Below are 19,673 nucleotides of genomic sequence, written 5' to 3'. Positions count from 1 at the left end.
TATTAGAAAACCCAGATTCCCAAAGCCTTAAACATTAGGTTGCAGAGGATTTGAATGTGTTGAACGCTAACAAGTAGAAAAATGGCATTGGGGTCAAAGTGATGTTTTTCAAAGATTTTTCTGTAGGACAGATTTCGGGGGTGCGGAGAGAGCTAGGAGTTGAGCAGAACAGTAAGGAGGCTATTGCAGTCGTTGAGGCAGAATCAGATGATAACCTGAACTGAGTTGTGTGAAATGTACAAAGAAAGGGTGAGTGTGAGAGTAATTGCAAAGGGAGAATCTATACTTCCTAATTGTACTTAGTAGAAAAGGAGTCGAGAAGGATTTCCAGGTGATTCCATTCCTTGACAAATGTGTACAGACCAATGAGAAAGTCATGGTGATTTATTCCTCAAGTGATCTGCCCTTGACCCTCATTACTGGGGAGCAATACTGAGACCAAGGGGAAGTCAGGGAGAAGATGCAGGACACAAGGGAGCAAGGACAGTGGCTGAACCATGGCAGAGCATGTGAGGTGTGTAGACTAAACGTCTGCGTATGTGCATATATATATGTATACACATATATTTATTTTTTAGTTTAATACCCAAGGAATGTGTAAGTACAAACAAATATCTTGTTTATCAAGTCAATTCTGACTGGATCTAGCATTCCTTTTTGCTCTAAGTTGAAATCCAATTATTTTTTTGAAATTGAAATGGTTAGTCAGCCCTGGCTTGCTTCTAACTGCCTAGCTTCTGAATCAAAGACGATACCTTTTTGTGTGTGTGATTTTTTTTTTTATTGAAGTACAGTTGATTTACAACATTGTTTTAATTTCTGCTGTACAGCACAGTGATTCAGTTATACATTCTTTTTTAATATTCTTCTCCATTATGGTTTATCATAGGATACTGAATACAGTTCTGTATGCTATCAGTAGGACCTTGTTGTTTATCCATTCCATATATAATAGCTTACATCTGCTAACCCCAAACTCCTACTCCATCCCTCCCCCAACACACACCCCCTTGGCAACCACCAGTCTGTTCTCTATGTCTGTGATTCTGTTTCTGTTTTGTAGATAGTTTCATTTGTGTCATATTTTAGATCCTACATATAAGTGGTATCATACGGTATTTGTCTTTCTCTTTCTGACTTACTTCACTTAGTATGACAATCTCTAGTTTCATCTATGTTGCTGCAAATGGCATTATTTCCTTCTTTTTTAATGGCTGAGTGGTATTCCATTGTATATATGTACCACATCTTCTTTATCCATTCATCTGTTGATGGATATTTAGGTTGTTTCCATGAAAGACCATACTTTTGAATCCACCTATAGCTCTGCTCTGCCCGATCTTTGAGCCATTGAGAATTAAATTTGGAAGAATATTAGAAGCCCTGTTCCTACCAGTAGACAGACTTTGGAACTAGTTCTTGGTTAGAAGATCTCTATCCGAGGGTCGCTGGTAGCCCTATCCACTTTCTGAGCTGTGATTTAGCTCCCAGAACACCACGGCCTGTGCCCTCTCCGATTTGAATGGCCTGAAGTCCAGGTTGGCACTTGTACTAGTTCACTAGGGCTGCCATTACAAAGTACCACAGGCTGGGTGGCTTAAACAACAGACATTTATATTCTTACAGTTGGAGGCTAGAAGCCCAAGATAAGGTGCTGGCAGGGTTGGCTTCTGCTGAGGCCTCTCTTCCTGGCTGTAGATGCCGTCTTCTCCCTGTGTCTTCACATGGTCTTCCCTCAATGTATGTCTGTGTCCAAATTTCCTTTTCTCATCAGGAGACCAGTCGTACTGGATTTGGGCCCACCCTAATGAACTTACTTTAAATTAATTACCTCTTGAAAGACCGTATCTCCAAATAAAGTCACATTCTGAGGTACTGGGGCTCAGGAATTCAACATATTAATCTGGTGCATACACAATTCAGCCCATAACAGCTCTTCCCTGAATCCCAAATTACTTGGCTGGAGCCTGACAACCTGCCTAGTGTTAGCCTCTCCCCAGAGGAATATACTTTGTCCCTGTTTCCCTGGTGGTTAAACAGGACCCCCTTCACTCGGGATCAGCCCTCTGAGCCTCTTCAGAGCTCCTGTCCGCCCCTCATTGCCCACATCCAACTGATCACAACTTCCACTCAACAGATCTTTATTTCTTCTACAACCACACTGTCATCACTCTTAGTCCAAGATCACATTTGCAGAGATGATGACAACAGCTTTCTACCTCGCTTTCTGTCCCCAGGCCTTTCCTCCACCCACCCATCCATCCTCTCTAATCCATTTCACCCTCAAAGTCAAATATGATCATAAAACTTGTCATATCAAATCCTTCAGTGGTTCCCTGTACAAATAAAACCGTTTCCTTTAACGAGCTCACAAAACTCTTTATAAACTAGTCCCAGCTACTATATCATCCTTTCATAATCATTCCTGTACTCTGCAATTTCTGCTATATAAATTTATTTGCATTTGTTTATTAAAGTATCTGTGAGACTATTCTGTGAACTATCCCAGGAAAACGGGTCAGATTCTGTGCTGAACATAAACATTTGAAACATTGCAGAAAGAGTATGTAGTGGAAGGAGAGGGCCTTTGGAACTAAACAGAGGTGAATTCTAATTCCATTTCCCCTTCTTTTTAACTTTTTGTTTTTTAAACATCTTTATTGAAGTATAATTGCTTCACAATGGTGTGTTAGTTTCTGCTTTATAAAAAAGTGAATCAGCTACACATATAAACACGTTCCCATATCTCCTCCCTCCTGCATCTCCCTCCCTCCCACCCTCCCCATCCCACCCCCCCAGGCGGTCACAAAGCACTGACCTGATCTCCCTGTGCTATGTGGCTGCTTCCCACTAGCTATCTATTTTACATTTGGTAGTGTATATATGTCCATGACACTCTCTCACCCTGTCACATCTCACCCCATCCCCTCCCCATATCCTCAAGTCCATTCTTTAGTAGGTCTGTGTCTTTATTCCCATCTTGCCACTAGGTTCTTCATGACCTTTTTTTTTTTTTTTTCCTTAGATTCCATATTTATGTGTTAGCATACTGTATTTGTTTTTCTCTTTCTGACTTATTTCACTCTGTATGACAGACTCTAGGTCCATCCACCTCACTACAAATAACTCAATTTCATTTCTTTTTATGGCTGAGTAATATTCCATTGTATATATGTGCCACATCTTCTTTATCCATTCATCCGATGATGGACACTTAGGTTGCTTCCATGTCCTGGCTATTGTAAATAGAGCTGCAAGGAACATTTTGGTACATGACTCTTTTTGAATTATGGTTTTCTCACGGTATATGCCCAGTAGTGGGATTGCTGGGTCGTATGGTAGTTCTAGTTTTAGTTTTTTAAGGAATCTCCATACTGTTCTCCATAGTGGCTGTATCAATTTACATTCCCACCAACAGTGCAAGAGGGTTCCCTTTTCTCCATACCCTCTCCAGCATTTATTGTTTCTAGATTTTTTGATGATGGCCATTCTGACCGGTGTGAGATGATACCTCATTGTAGTTTTGATTTGCATTTCTCTAATGATTAATGATGTTGAGCATTCTTTCATGTGTCTGTTGGCCATCTGTATATCTTCTTTGGAGAAATGTCTGTTTAGGTCTTCTGCCCATTTTTGGATTGGGTTGTTTGTTTTTTTGTTATTGAGCTGCATGAGCTGCTTGTAAATCTTGGAGATTAATCCTTTGTCAGTTGCTTCATTTGCAAATATTTTCTCCCATTCTGAGGGTTGTCTTTTGGTCTTGTTTATGGTTTCCTTTGCTGTGCAAAAGCTTTTAAGTTTCATTAGGTCCCATTTGTTTATTTTTGTTTTTATTTCCATTTCTCTAGGAGCTGGATCAAAAAGGATCTTGCTGTGATTTATGTCATAGAATGTTCTGCCTATGTTTTCCTCTAAGAGTTTGATAGTGTCTGGCCTTACACTTAGGTCTTTAATCCACTTTGAGTTTATTTTTGTGTATGGTGTCAGGGAGTGTTCTAATTTCATACTTTTACATGTACCTGTCCAGTTTTCCCAGCACCACTTATTGAAGAGGCTGTCTTTTCTCCACTGTATATGCTTGCCTCCTTTATCAAAGATAAGGTGACCATATGTGCGTGGGTTTATCTCTGGGCTTTCTATCCTGTTCCATTGATCTATATTTCTGTTTTTGTGCCAGTACCAAACTGTCTTGATTACTGTAGCTTTGTAATATAGTCTGAAGTCAGGGAGCCTGATTCCTCCAGCTCCATTTTTCGTTCTCAAGATTGCTTTGGCTTTTCGGGGTCTTTTGTGTCTCCATACAAATTGTGAAATTTTTTGTTCTAGTTCTGTGAAAAATGCTAATGGTAGTTTGATAGGGATTGCATTGAATCTGTAGATTGCTTTCTGTAGTAGAGTCATTTTCACAATGTTGATTCTTCCAATCCAAGAACATGGTATATCTCTCCATCTATTTGTATCATCTTTAATTTCTTTCATCAGTGTCCTATAATTTTCTGCATACAGGTCTTTTGTCTCCTTAGGTAGGTTTATTCCTAGATATTTTATTCTTTTTGTTGCAATGGTAAACGGGAGTGTTTTCTTAATTTCACTTTCAGATTTTTCATCATTAGTATATAGGAATGCAAGAGATTTCTGTGCATTAATTTTGTATCGTGCTACTTTACCAAATTCATTGGTTAGCTCTAGTAGTTTTCTGGTAGCATCTTTAGGATTCTCTGTGTATAGTATCATGTCATCTGCAAACAGTGACAGCTTTACTTCTTCTTTTCCGATTTGGATTCCTTTTATTTCTTTGTCTTCTCTGATTGCTGTGGCTAACACTTCCAAAACTATGTTGAATAATAGTGGTGAGAGTGGGCAACCTTGTCTTGTTCCTGATCTTAGTGGAAATGGTTTCAGTTTTTCACCATTGAGGACAATGTTGGCTGTGGGTTTGTCATATATGGCCTTTATTATGTTGAGGAAAGTTCCCTCTATGCCTACTTTCTGCAGGGCTTTTATCATAAATCGGTTTTGAATTTTGTCGAAAGCTTTCTCTGCATCTATTGAGATGATCATATGGTTTTTCTCCTTCAATTTGTTAATATGATGTATCACGTTGATTGATTTGCATATATTGAAATCCTGGAATAAACCCCACTTGATCATGGTGTATAATCCTTTTAATGTGCTGTTGGATTCTGTTTGCTAGTATTTTGTTGAGGATTTTTGCATCTATGTTCATCAGTGATATTGGCCTGTAGTTTTCTTTCTTTGTGACATCTTTGTCTCGTTTTGGTATCAGGGTGATGGTGGCCTCGTAGAATGAGTTGGGGAGTGTTCGTCCCTCTGCAATATTTCGGAAGAGTTTCAGAAGGATAGGTGTTAGCTCTTCTCTAAATGTTTGATAGAATTCGCCTGTGAAGCCATCTGGTCCTGGGCTTTTGTTTGTTGGAAGATTTTTAATCACAGTTTCACTTTCAGTGCTTGTGATTGGTCTGTTCATATTTTCTATTTCTACCTGGTTCAGTCTCGGCAGGTTGTGCATTTCTAAGAATCTGTCCATTTCTTCCAGGTTGTCCATTTTATTGGCATAGAGTTGCTTGTAGTAATCTCTCATGATCGTTTGTATTTCTGCAGTGTCAGTGGTTACTTCTCCTTTTTCATTTCTAATTCTATTGATTTGAGTCTTCTCCCTTTTTCTCTTGATGAGTCTGGCTAATGGTTTATCAATTTTGTTTATCTTCTCGAAGAACCAGCTTTTAGTTTCATTGATTTTTGCTATTGTTTCCTTCATTTCTTTTTCATTTATTTCTGATCTGATCTTTATGATTTCTTTCCTTCTGCTAGCTTTGGGGTATTTTTGCTCTTCTTTCTCTAATTGCTTTAGGTGCAAGGTTAGGTTGTTTATTCGAGATGTTTCCTGTTTCTTGAGGTAGGCTTGTATTGCTATAAACTTCCCTCTTAGAACTGCTTTTGCTGCATCCCATAGGTTTTGGGTCATCGTGTCTCCATTGTCATTTGTTTCTAGGTATTTTTTGATTTCCCCTTTGATTTCTTCAGTGATCACTTCGTTATTAATAGTGTATTGTGTAGCCTCCATGTGTTTGTATTTTTTACAGATCTTTTCCTGTAATTGATACCTAGTCTTATAGCGTTGTGGTCGGAAAAGATACTTGATACGATTTAAATTTTCTTAAATTTACCAAGGCTTGATTTGTGACCCAAGATATGATCTGTCCTGGAGAATGTTCCATGAGCACTTGAGAAAAATGTGTATTCTGTTGTTTTTGGGTGGAATGTCCTATAAATATCAATTAAGTCCATCTTGTTTAATGTATCATTTAAAGCTTGTGTTTCCTTATTTATTTTCATTTTGGATGATCTGTCATTGGTGAAAGTAGCATGTTAAAGTCCCCTACTATGATTGTGTTACTGTCGATTTCCCTTTTTATGGCTGTTAGTATTTGCCTTATGTATTGAGGTGCTCCTATGTTGGGTGCATAAATATTTACCATTGTTATACTTTCCTCTTGGATCGATCCCTTGATCATTATATAGTGTCCTTCTTTGTCTCTTGTAATAGTCTTTATTTTAAAGTCTATTTTGTCTGATATGAGAATTGCTACTCCAGCTTTCTTTTGATTTCCATTTGCATGGAATATCTTTTTCCATCCCCTCACTTTCAGTCTGTATGTGTCTCTAGGTCTGAAGTGGGTCTCTTGTAGACAGCATATATATGGATCTTGCTTTTGTATCCATTCAGCCAGTCTGTGTCTTTTGGTGGGAGCATTTAATCCATTTACATTTAAGGTAATTATCGATATGTATGTTCCTATTCCCATTTTCTTAGATATTTTGTGTTTGTTATTGTAGGTGTTTTCCTTCTTTTGTGTTTCTTGCCTAGAGAAGTTCCTTTAGCATTTGTTGTAAAGCTGGTTTGGTGGTGCTGAACTCTCTCAGCTTTTGCTTGTCTGTAAAGGTTTTAATTTCTCCATCAAATCTGAATGAGATCCTTGCTGGGTAGAGTAACCTTGGTTGTAAGTTTTCCTCCTTCATGACTAAGTATATCCTGCCACTCCCTTCTGGCTTGCAGAGTTTCTGCTGAAAGATCAGCTGTTAACCTTATGGGGATTCCCTTGTGTGTTATTTGTTGTTTTTCCCTTGCTGCTTTTAATATGTTTTCTTTATATTTAATTTTTGATAGTTTGATTAACATGTGTCTTGGCATGTTTCTCCTTGGATTTATCCTGTATGGGACTCTCTGTGCTTCCAGGACTTGATTCACTATTTCCTTTCCCATATTAGGGAAGTTTTCAACTCTAATTTCTTCAAATATTTTCTCAGTCCCTTTCTTTTTCTCTTCTTCTTCTGGGACCCCTATAATTCGAATGTTGGTGCGTTTAATGTTGTCCCAGAGGTCTCTGAGACTGTCCTCAGTTCTTTTCATTCTTTTTTCTTTATTCTGCTCTGCAGTAGTTATTTCCACTATTTGATCTTCCAGGTCACTTATCCGTTCTTCTGCCTCAGTTATTCTGCTATTGATCCCGTCTAGAGTATTTTTAATTTCATTTATTGTGTTTTTCATCATTCCTTGGTTCCTCTTTAGTTCTTCTACATCCTTGTTAAATGTTTCTTGCATTTTGTCTATTCTATTTCCAAGATTTTGGATCATCTTTACTATCATTATTCTGAATTCTTTTTCAGGTAGACTGCCTATTTCCTCTTCATTTGTTAGGTCTGGTGTGTTTTGACCCTGCTCCTTCACCTGCTGTGTGGTTTTTTGTCTTCTCATTTTGCTTATCTTACTGTGTTTGGGGTCTCCTTTTCACAGGCTGCAGGTTCGTAGTTCCCGTTGTTTTTGGTATCTGTCCCCAGTGGCTAAGGTTGGTTCAGTGGGTTGTGTAGGCTTCCTGGTGGAGGGAACTAGTGCCTGTGTTCTGGTGGATGAGGTTGGATCTTGTCTTTCTGGTGGGCACGTCCACGTCTGGTGGTGTGTTTTGGGGTGTCTGTGGCCTTATTATGATTTTAAGCAGCCTCTCTGCTAATGGATGGGGCTGTGTTCCTGTCTTGCTAGTTGTTTGGCATAGGGTGTCCAGCACTGTAGCTTGCTGGTCGTTGAGTGAAGCTGGGTCTTGATGTTGAGATGGAGATCTCTGAGAGATTTTCGCCGTTTGGTATTACGTGGAGCTGGGAGGTCTCTTGTGGACCAGTGTCCTGAAGTTGGCTCTCCCACCTCAGAGGCACAGCCCTGATGCCTGGCTGGAGAACCAAGAGCCTTTCATCCACACGGCTCAGAATAAAAGGGAGAAAAAATAGAAAGAAAGAAAGAAAGAGGATAAAATAAAATAAAATAAAGCTATTATAATAAAAAATAAGGAAAAAAATTATTAAGAATAAATGTATTCAGAAAAAAATTTTTTTTTAATTTTTAAAAATAGATTTATTAATTTTTTATAGTAAAAAATAAGAAAAAAATTATTAAGAAAAAATTTATTAAGAAAAAATTTTAATTTTTTAAAATAAAAAATATGAAAAAACTTATTAAAATTTTTTTTTAATTTCTAAAAATGGAAAATAAGGAAAAAATTATTAAGAAAACATTTATTAGGAAAAAAATTTTTTTAAGTTAAAAAAAAAAAAAACACGGACGGACCTAACCCTATAACAAATGGTGAAAGCAAAGCTATACAAAGTCTCACCCAGAAGCATACACCTATACACTCACAAAAAAAGGAAAAGGGGAAAAATTAATATATCCTGCTCCCAAAGTCCACCTCTTGAATTTGGGATGATTTGTTATCTATTCAGGTATTCAACAGATGCAGGCACATCAAGTTGTTTGTGGAGCTTTAATCCGCTGCTTCTGAGGCTGCTGGGAGAGATTTCCCTTTCTCTTCTTTGTTCATACAGCTCCCAGGGTTCAGCTTTGGATTTGGACCCGCCTCTGCATGTAGGTCGCCTGAGGGCGTCTGTTCCCCGCCCAGACAGAATGGTGTTAAAGGAGCAGCTGCTTCGGGGGCTCTGGCTCACTCAGGCCGGGGGGGGGGGGTGGGGGGGTGGGGGGGGGGGGGAGCGGTACGGAGGAGGCGGGGCGACCCTGCGGAGGCAGAGGCCGGCGTGACGTTGCAGCAGCCTGAGGCGCGCTGTGTGTCCTCCCAGCGATGTTGTCCCTAGATCACGGGACCCTGGCAGTGGCGGGCTGCACAGCCTCCCGTGAGGGGCGGTGTGGAGAGTGACCTGTGCTCGCACACAGGCTTCTTGGTGGCGGCAGCAGCAGCCTTAGCGTCTCCTGCCCGTCTCTGGGGTCTGCGCTGTTAGCCACGGCTCGCGCCCGTCTCTGGAGTTCGTTTAGGCGGCGCTCTGAATCCCCTCTCCTTGTGCGCCGCGAAACAAAGTGGCATGAAAAAGTATCTTGCCTCTTCGGCAGCTGCAGACTTTTTCCCGGACTCCCTCCCGGCTAGCACTGAAGCTCGAGCCTCAGCTCCCAGCCCCCGCCCGCCCCGTCGGGTGAGCAGACAAGCCTCTCGGGCTGGTGAGCGCTGCTCGGCGCCGAGCCTCTGTGCGGGAGTCTCTCCGTTTTTCCCTCTGTGCCCCTGTTGCTGTGGGATCTGCGCTGATAGCTGCGGCTTGTGCCCGCCTCTGGGGTCCGCGCTGATAGCCGTGGCTCACGCCCGTCTCTGGAGTTCGTTTAGGCGGCGCTCTGAATCCCCTCTCCTTGTGCGCCGCGAAACAAAGTGGCATGAAAAAGTATCTTGCCTCTTTGGCAGCTGCAGACTTTTTCCCGGACTCCCTCCCAGCTAGCACCGAAGCCCGAGCCTCAGCTCCCAACCCCCGCCCGCCCCGGCGGGTGAGCAGACAAGCCTCTCGGGCTGGTGAGTGTTGCTCGGCACCGAGCCTCTGTGCGGGAGTCTCTCCGCTTTGCCCTCCGCACCCCTGTGGCTGCGCTCTCCTCCGTGGCTCCGAAGCTTCCCCCCTCTGCCACCCGCAGTCTCCGCCCGCGAAGGGGCTTCCTAGTGTGTGGAAACCTTTCCTGCTTCACAGCTCCCTCCCACTGGTGCAGGTCCCATCCCTATTCTTTTGTCTCTGTTATTTCTTTTTTCTTTTGCCCTACCCAAGTACGTGGGGATTTTCTTGCCTTTTGGGAGGTCTGACGTCTTCTGCCAGCGTTCAGTGGGTGTTCTGTAGGAGCAGTTCCACGTGTAGATGTATTTCTACTGTATCTGTGGGAAGGAAGGTGATCTCCACGTCTTACTCTTCCACCATCTTGCCCCTCCCTGCTTTTTAACTTTTTTATTGAGATATAACTTATATACAGAAAAGGGCACAAATATTTGTGCAGCTGAATGAGTTTTTAACATATGTCCATACTTTTGAACCACCATCCATGTCAAGATATAAAACATTTCTCATCATCTAGAAGGTTCCCTGATACCCCATCGTATCCAAACCCCACCCCACAAAAGTAACTACTCTCTTGACTTCTATGAGGATTTATTAGTTTTGCCTGCTTTTGAACCTTAATAAATGTAATAATACAGTGTGTAGTCTTTCATATCTGGCTCTTGTTCAACTTGAAAGCTGAGAGACTCATTCACATGTTGAATGGACCTACCCATCTCCTCTCCTACGTCTAATTTCCATTTGATAAGTCATTCTCCACCTGAGCCTCAGTTTTCTCAATAAGACTATCCCTGCATGACTGATGTGAGCATTAGATGACCTATATCAAACCTTACTGGTGCTTTCTGCCACAAAGCAGGCTGTTCCTGAATTCTAGCTATTGTTACTGTGATGAGTATCTTTTACTTTTAGAAAATGGATCTTTTGAACTATTATTGCACTATATTCAGTTTTTTTGTTTTTGTTCTTGTTTTTTTGATAGAGTAGTTCAGAGCTACTTTGCCTTCAGGACTGAAATCTAGGTAACAATATGTTTAAATCAAGATTATGTGAAACACCCTTCAAAGGAGATTTAACAGTGTGCTCTATCACTTATCAGGTGAGAAAAGAAAAGTGTGAAAAAATCACCTCTCACCTCTGCAGAAGGCTTTCCGTATTTTATGTTTTATTTTTACTGTGTATCGTTTTTGGGGTGGCCTCCTATGAGAGAGACCACAATTTTCTCTGGGGTCAGAGACTCTTATTCCTAAAAAATACGATAATAATAAAGATCATGATAATATACAACATGACTTACACTGGAAATCTCTTACGTTGGTCTCCTGAAGATGCTATGATCTTTGGAAACTTTTCTACAGGAGCTGACAAACTTGACAAACAAACAACAGTAGTGCTTTTTGTTGTACACTGAGTCTGAAATATCAATGACATCCTAGTTAGCTGCACTGAAAACATCTCAAGGATCTTTTGCTTATTTAGAGGGAATAAGCAGTGAGAACTTTAGTGATGTACACCAAATAGCTCTGCATTGTTAACCTGACAAGGACAAACTTGCTGAATTCATTATCTATTTCCCCCCCAAACTGGAGAACCTACTATGTACCATGCACCATGCTAGTTCTGGGGAAACAAAGAGAAATAAGATGAAGTCCCTACCCTCAAGAAACTCAGAGTCTAGAGGGAGAGAGACAAACACATCAACAAATAATTACAGCCCAACATGAGAGAGGGTGATGTGGGAGCCTGGAGGAGGGAGAAATTAATTTGAATACCGAGGACTTTATATAAATGCTTATACTTGAATACCAGTGTCCTCATGTCCTGACATGACACCTCTTTTTAAGGTGCCTGACCTTGAATAAGTCAATGAAGCTTTGCCTCAGGACATATTAGATACAGGTCTAATTACATCAGTTTATTTCCTGAGGATGAAATTGTAAGATGCAAAATGTAGAAGCCATTAAGAGACAAGTTTTCTATCATGTAGAGAAAAGGTGATGCCTCTTTTCAGCCAAAGAGATACAGACATTTGAGACTGAGAAAATCCAGATGAACTGGAACCTCTGGTTATTTTCACTGAGGTTCAGCTCTATTCCTGCCTTTCTGGGTCTTCGCTCTTCTTTGAGCCACAAAGACTTGTGTATGGGACACGTCTGGTATACCCTCTCAGCCCCAGCTCCTGCTGTGGCCACCAGCGCTTTGTAGGTTTCAACCACCGTCAGGCGCAACCTGGTGGCACCTCGTGCGTCTCACTCGCTCCTCTGACACCTTGGAGTGGAGCATCCACGGGCTCTCTCAGCTGTCAGACACACACAACAACTTGCAGAGGGAGTTAGTGCCCAGGGGCCCACCTTGATCAAGGGTGGGTGGGATCCAGTGGATAAATATGTCCTGCTTTCTATTCCTTGGGCAGACAGTTCTGAAGCACACTTTATAAGACACCTCGAAGTCCCCGTGGTATCCAGCCCCAGTGACCTGTAACATGGGTCCACGTATTATCCTTCCCTCCTCCCCTGCTTCATTCTTCCCTCTCACTCCTGCTCCTGGGATTGTATGCCAAGACAATCCACTTGTACATGATCTAGGCTACAAGAGCACTTGCTGATTGCTTACCACTTTTTGTTTAAGCTAATTCAAGTTGGTTGTCCTAATAAATACAAACACCTACAATGGTTCCCTCACTGCTCACAGAATAAGATCATAAAGCAGCAGAACTGAATGGGAACCCATGGAAATCCCACCCAGAGTTTACATTCTTAACTTCTCTGCTGCTGTGTGAATCTGTCACCCTTTCTGCAACCATCAAATTCTAACTATGCAAAATGCCACTGGAAATACATAAAAATTCAGGCACAAAAGAACAGACTACTGTCCCAGGCCACTATTTGCCTGCTCTTTTCCTATTGTGGCCTGAGTCTACATACCACACTTTATTTCACTGTTTAGTGTTGACGTTTTAGGTTGTTTCTCATTTTCTGTTTAAAATTAACACTGAGATAAATATTCTAAAAATAAAGCTTTCATCTCTAGCTCTGTTTATCTCTGAAGGATAATTCCTAGAAGTGGAATTACTGTGCCAATTACTGTGGATAAATTGTCAACAATAGGTAAAGTCATTTAAATATATTGGCTAAATTGATACAAACAAGCATGTTGTTACAGCTTATTGAGTCTCATTAGCAGTGATAAATATTTTGCATGCTTTTGTTGTCCTCCTATGAATTGTGCATATTCTTTCCCATTGAAAATTAGGCTGTCACTATTTTCCTTACTGATTTATATATTATCTTTCTATATGAAGCCTTTTTCTATCCTGTTTGTGGCATTTATTTATTGTAATTGTTGTTTTCCTTTTACTTAAAGTAATTTGACAGACTTACACACATATGGAGTATTTTTCTGTGTTGTTTATCCCATTATTTAATTCTTAGCAAGAGATAACTCATTCTCTGCTCTATGTTTCTTCTGTTTTCTGTTGGTTAAAAAATAGATTTCTATTTTACATCTATTTCTTTTCTTCCTCTTTATTTCTTCTTATTACGGTAGGAATTGAATATCTAACTTGACTGCTTTTTCCAGATAACAAACCCACTTTCCTAACTCTATTTTCCCAGAAGTAGTCACTGAATAACCTCTCTTTTCCTTTTCAGCTCTATCTTATCTAGGATCTATTTCTAAGCTATTCATCCTGTCCATCTCTCTGCCTATTTCTGTGACTGCTGTTACTGTCATAGTCTTTTCAGGTTTCAACTGACTCAAGCTCTGGATAGGTAATGCAAAAGGGGCCACCTGTGAAATATTGCTAATGACAGCCTCTTCAATTTACCATTAAGAGGGCAACATAAGCTGGATTTTCAGAAGGTATGAATAACCCAACTCTTAGTTAATTATACTGGAAGTATATAGTATCCCAATTATAAAAAGTATTAACCATGAAAAATTGCATGCCCTGTTTACTTTCAGGGTGAAAAACACCTTCCTGAATTTGTAGATTGGTTTTGCTTTGTAGGTTGGGTTTAAGTATAAATGATAGTATATTTCTCCCATAAACTAAATGGTTAAAAACAAAGAAGAAACTGTCAACTTCTGTAAACTAGATACAAGAGATAACAGCTAAGCCACTATGTCAAATTTAAAATGAAAAGTTTTAACTGGGACAAAGAAATTGACAGCAAAAAATTCCTTACTCACAGAAATTATGGTATTATATAAGAAGCTCAATTTTATCACACCTAGATGAAATTCCCTATAATTTGTAATTTCAAATTATTGGTAACAAAAAAGAACAATGGGCGATGTATGGCCTGATAAGCATTATTCTCTAGTGCTGACGCATTTCTGATTTTGATTCTTTGATCTCTTGGTCCAAGAGTGGCCCATTTTCTCAGTTTCGAAAGTATAGAGATATTCCCTTCCACTACAAGGCAAATAAAACAACCTTGGGAGGCCACTCCAAAAAATGGGGAACAATAATTCCCAATAATGTCCAGTGTGCAATATGGTCAATATTAAATAAAGAAACAATGCTGGAAATGCTAGCCAATGTATGACATGCAATTGGTAGTCAATAAATGTTAGATGTCCTATAATAGTACTTTTGCAATCTGTGAATCCCAGAAATACCTTAGGCATCGATGAGCTTACCCTTAGGAAATAGAATGGCCATAAGCGATCACATTTTCTGGTCAAGAGAGTGAGTTGCTCTTGTAGTGGTCCTGAGAAGACTGTTGAAACACATGAGTACCCAACTAGACACCTGGTGTTCTAGAAAGGCTATCGGAGGGGAGAAGGGGTAGCTCTGCCCCTTGGGGGAGGTACATTTTCCACTATGCAGAATAGAATCACATTCCCTAAGAGGAGGTTTACTGTCAAGGGATGAGAGAAGTAGGAAATCATTAAACGTGCTGCTTCCATAAATGGGTGCAGAAGCATTCTCAGCTCCTCTGAGGCATCCAACGCTGTTGCCTACCCCCATCTGTCCTTTTAGAAAACCTTTTATCTCAGTAAGATTGATACTATACTCACCTACTTCTCCCATGAATTCTGCTCTTTTTTTTGTTCTTTGACTAACCCTCTTCCATTTAAAAATTTTTGGCTTTCCCATTACATTCAATTTTGAGAGCTCTGGCCTTCTCTGTGGCCTTTCTCTTAGAAAAGTGATCCATTCTCAGGGATGCAACTGTTGCATTCTATGTGGAGGGTTCCCAAATGTTACTTGAGTTCTAATTTCTCAAGTTACAGGCTTGCATCCCCAGCTCTCTACCGAATAGTTCTGATGTCTTACTGATAACCTCAAACTCAGCACATTAGAAAAGACTTACCTTCTGTCATCCCTATTTCAGTCAATATTGTCAGAGCTCAGCCAGTACTTAACATCTGAATCATCTTTGAATGGCAAGTTCTGTATTTCACTCCCTAAATCCAAACTATGTTGTGTAACTTCCTATAAAACCATGCATCTTTCTTTCCTCACAGTCAGTTTATCTGTGCAGACCCATACCCCTTCCTAGCTAGACTATTTCTGTAGCCTCCCAACTGCTTCAGACCTGCAGGTTTTCTTCTCTCCCATTCATTCTGTGCACCTCAACTACATGATGCCTTGTAAAACCATTTTCTATCTCATCATGTCATTGTTTCCTGCAAGCCCTTTAATGACCCCCGATTTTCCACAGGCTAATTTCCAAATTACCAGGCCTACCTCTGGCCTGATCTGAGTTTATAATCCCACTCCTTCCCCCTTATCTCCATCCCTCTGGAGCCCCAGTTCATTCCATTTATAGAAAGTTTCAGAAAGGCAGTTACTCTTTAAAGAAAGGGTGAAACAGAGTCCTAAAACCTTTCTGAGATACTTTGTATTCTGTCCAGGACACCTCCTTATGATTACAAAGCCCTTCTTTAGAGACCCAATTTGATTCCACAAATTCAAAGTAGCACTAGTGTTCTAGAAGTCACCCCAATAAGCACCTTTTGACACTCCCCTTATAATCCAAACATTGCGAACACGTAATTTTCCCAAGTTTTTTCTTCATTCATACAAAGATCATAAAAAGAAATAGATGCTTCAATGTTTGTATTTTCATCACTTTAGGTTTATTTTTATTATAAAATATTTTAAGTAAAAAGTATAGTAGGTAGCCCTGTACCATCACCAGATTTATTAGATGGGAAAGGTCAAAAGACATATTTACTGCAGGTCACTTTAGAAAATGTTTTTTACTTTGGTAGATTCTACTAGTGAATGTTTGCTCATTGACAACTATTAATGATTGGATATTATAATTTTAATCTGTTGATTAAGAAGCAAATAAACTTGCATTGATTTCTCTGGCAGTGTCTCAGGGATCACGAGATATAATGAGTGCTGTGACCCAAACTTCTAGTTCACCTGAAGCTCTATAAATTAATACTGTGGCAATGACCCAGAATGTACAAAATATAGTGAAATTTGTGTAATGTTTGTGTTAAATGTTGTCTATGGCTTGATGGGAATGGAAAAAGAGTCTGTCTAGGAAAGAACAAATCTGTAGGTATTCTTTTATTAGACTCAGAACTAAGTTACCCAGTGAGTTTCCCATCATGTCTTACCTACCAGGAAACTTGCAGTATTTTAATTGCTAAGTTTCATAAATTAACTCATCTCAGGTCCCTGATACATCTGTTAGTCTCCTCTTTTTTAACAGGTTTTTGTACTTTTAATTCTTTTTTTTTTTGTACTTTTAATTCTTAATTGTCTTATTTACACGCTTTAAAAAATGAATTTAATCATTTATTGAACATGTGGGTATTTTTTAAAAAACACAGAAACATACTAATGTGACATACTGATGAAAATCAGAGAATTCCAAGATACAATTTTTCACCTCAAATTTAATCAACTTTCTTATAGATATGACATTGATAGTTACTTGTTTTAAAAGAGAAAAACAAAGCCTAATTTTCATGAAATCCACAGTAATCTAAAAGCTTTAGTTTCATTTTACCATCCACTTTCTCTTAAACACCAAACTTTTTACCCAAGCTAGAAGCAAAAGAATTGATGAAGATGTATCAACTTTTCTCGCCATTTTGATAACATAGTCAAGGACTCAAATTGAAATTTTAAAAAATGGAAAGAGAAATAAGATCGCTGAATTATTTACAAATGGAGAACTATGTTGCCCACTAAAGTCCCTCATTGTAAAAGTGAGGCATCTCAGTCTCTGTTCATGGTCCACAGATCAGTCTGGCCAGTGTACTCATTGAAGCAAAGCAATGGGAAGAAGCTACAGGACTTCAAGGAGAGGGATCAGTAGATCTTAAATGATTGCCCAATGGAAAAATGTCCAGTCTAGAACCCAGCTTTCCTGACAGGCACACCTGGGATCATTAAACCTGGTTTGTGTAATGTTTCATGTTGAGGCATTCCTGTTTTCAGCAACAGTATTATAAGCCTATCGTTGGCTAAAGTAACCACTGTTAAAGGTCAGGATTTATTTGACTGAGTAAATTCTCTCATGTCTGTTGAATAGCTATGTCCATTGTTGAATCTCTCATTAATAGCCTGGGCATTGACACAGGTGTTGATTCAGTGGTGAATAAAACAGTGCTTGTGGCCCTCAAGAGGCTTATGTCTACAAGTAAGTTTTTAATGATCACAATGATCTCGAGAAGTAGTGAGGCCTTATGGGGACTGGGTTGTATGTGCACAGGAGGGCTGCCTTATTCAGCCCGGCTTGTCTCATCATTTACTGTTTAGCACTGATTCTGTAGAAAAGGATGTATACTTAGTATAAAGCACTGGGCTAATTTGGGGTGGGGTAATGAATCAGCTATGTAGCTGGATTTCAAGGCATTACAGGAGGGTTAATATGTCTTTCAAATACCACACTATGAGGCAACAAGTGATATGTGCCACAAATATGCACTTTGGCTTTAAAATATAAATATAGATAAATATTTTTATCTAAAGACTTTACTACAATGAACATGGAATATTGGTCTTAAACCTCCAATTATTAGATCTACATTCCTCCTAAAGTATCACTGCCTTTTCCCAATTATTATTTCTTAAAGAGAACACAGAGATACACTTAGAAAATTAACAAAACAATGAAGACGAAGCCTATCTCTCAATTTGGTTTTTATGCATCTATCAAAAAAGGACTTGCTGTGATAGACTAGATGTTTAATTGCCTATTCAGATTAGTCTGCATTTTAAATGGAAATGACAAAGTCCAGAGGAAAAAAATAACTGACTATTCACTCAAATATGATTCTCTTTTCTTGGCTCTTCTCTGTTTATGGTCCTGAACTATACCTCTCTTTCCCTTTTTAACTCATGTATTTAAAAATGCTTATGGTAACTCTACTTCTAATTTTTTGAGGATCCTCCATACTGTTTTCCAAATTGGCTGTACCAATTTACATTCCCACCAACAGTGCACTAGGTTTTCTCCACGTTCACATCACCATTTGTTATCACTTGTCTTTTTGATGATGGCCATTCTTATAGGTATGAGGCAATATCTCATTATGGTTTTAATTTGCTTTTCTCTAATGACTAGTGATGTTAAACATCTTTTCATGTACCTGATGACCTTCTGTGTATCTTCTTTGTAGAAATGGCTGTTCAGGTTCTTTGTCCATATTTTAAACTGGGTCATTTGTTTTTTTTGCTATTGAGTTGTATGCATCTTTATATATTTTGGATATTAACCCTTTATCAGATATATGGTTTGCAAATATTTTTTTCCCATTCCATAGGTTGTCTTTTCACTTTGTTGATGGTTTCTTTTGCTGTACAGAGGCTTTTTACTTTGATGTAGTCGTACTTCTTTATTTTTGATTTTGTTGATTGTGCTTTAGGTGTCATATCCAAAAAATCATAGCTAAGACCTATGTCAAGGGGCTTTATTCTTATGTTTTCTTCTAGGAATTTTATGGTTTCAGGTCTTACATTCAAGCCTTTAATGTATTTCGAGCTAATTTTTGTGAGTGGTGTAAGATATGGATCTAGTTTTATTCTTTTACATGGACTTTTCAATTATCCCCAGTATCATTTACTGAAAAGATTATCTTTTCTCCACTGAGTATTCTTGGGTCCCTTGTCAAATAGTAGTTCACTGTATATGCTCGGGTTTATTTCTGAACTCTTGATTCTGTCCCATTGGTCTATTTGTCTGTTTTTATGCCAGTACCATACTGTGTCAAAGACTATTATCTTCATAGGATAGCTTGAAATCAGGAAGTGTGATGCCTCCTGCTCTGCTCTTCTTTCTCAGGATTTCTTTGTCTATTTGGGGTCTTTTGTGGTTCCATATAAATTTTAGGAGTGTTTTTTCTACTTCTTTAAAAAATTGCCTTTGGAATCTTGATAGGGATTGGACTGAATCTATAGATGGCTTTTGGTAGTGTTGACATTTTAACAATATTAATTCTTCCAATCCATGAACACAGGATACCTTTCCATTTATTTGTGTCTTCAATTTCTCTCATCAATGTCTTGTAGTTTTCAGAATAGAGATCTTTCACTTCCTTGGTTGAGTTTATTCCTAAGTTTTTTATTGTTTTTGATGCTGTTGTAAATGGGATTGATTTCTTTATTTCGCTTTCAGAAAATTTGTTGTTAGTGTATAAAAATGCTACTGATTTTTGCATGTTAATTTTGTATACAGCAACTTTACTAAATTCATTGATTTGATCTAACAGTTTTTTGGCTGAGTTGTTAGAATTTCTATATATAAAATCATGTCATCTGCAAATAAAGACAACTTCACTTCTTCCTTTCCAATTCTGATACCTTTTATTTC

This window comes from Balaenoptera ricei, chromosome 11 (genome assembly GCF_028023285.1).
Source record: "Balaenoptera ricei isolate mBalRic1 chromosome 11, mBalRic1.hap2, whole genome shotgun sequence".
In the NCBI taxonomy this organism is placed as follows: Eukaryota; Metazoa; Chordata; class Mammalia; order Artiodactyla; family Balaenopteridae; genus Balaenoptera; species Balaenoptera ricei.
The sequence above is the reverse complement of the archived record's forward strand: the minus strand, read 5'-3'. Positions refer to the sequence as shown.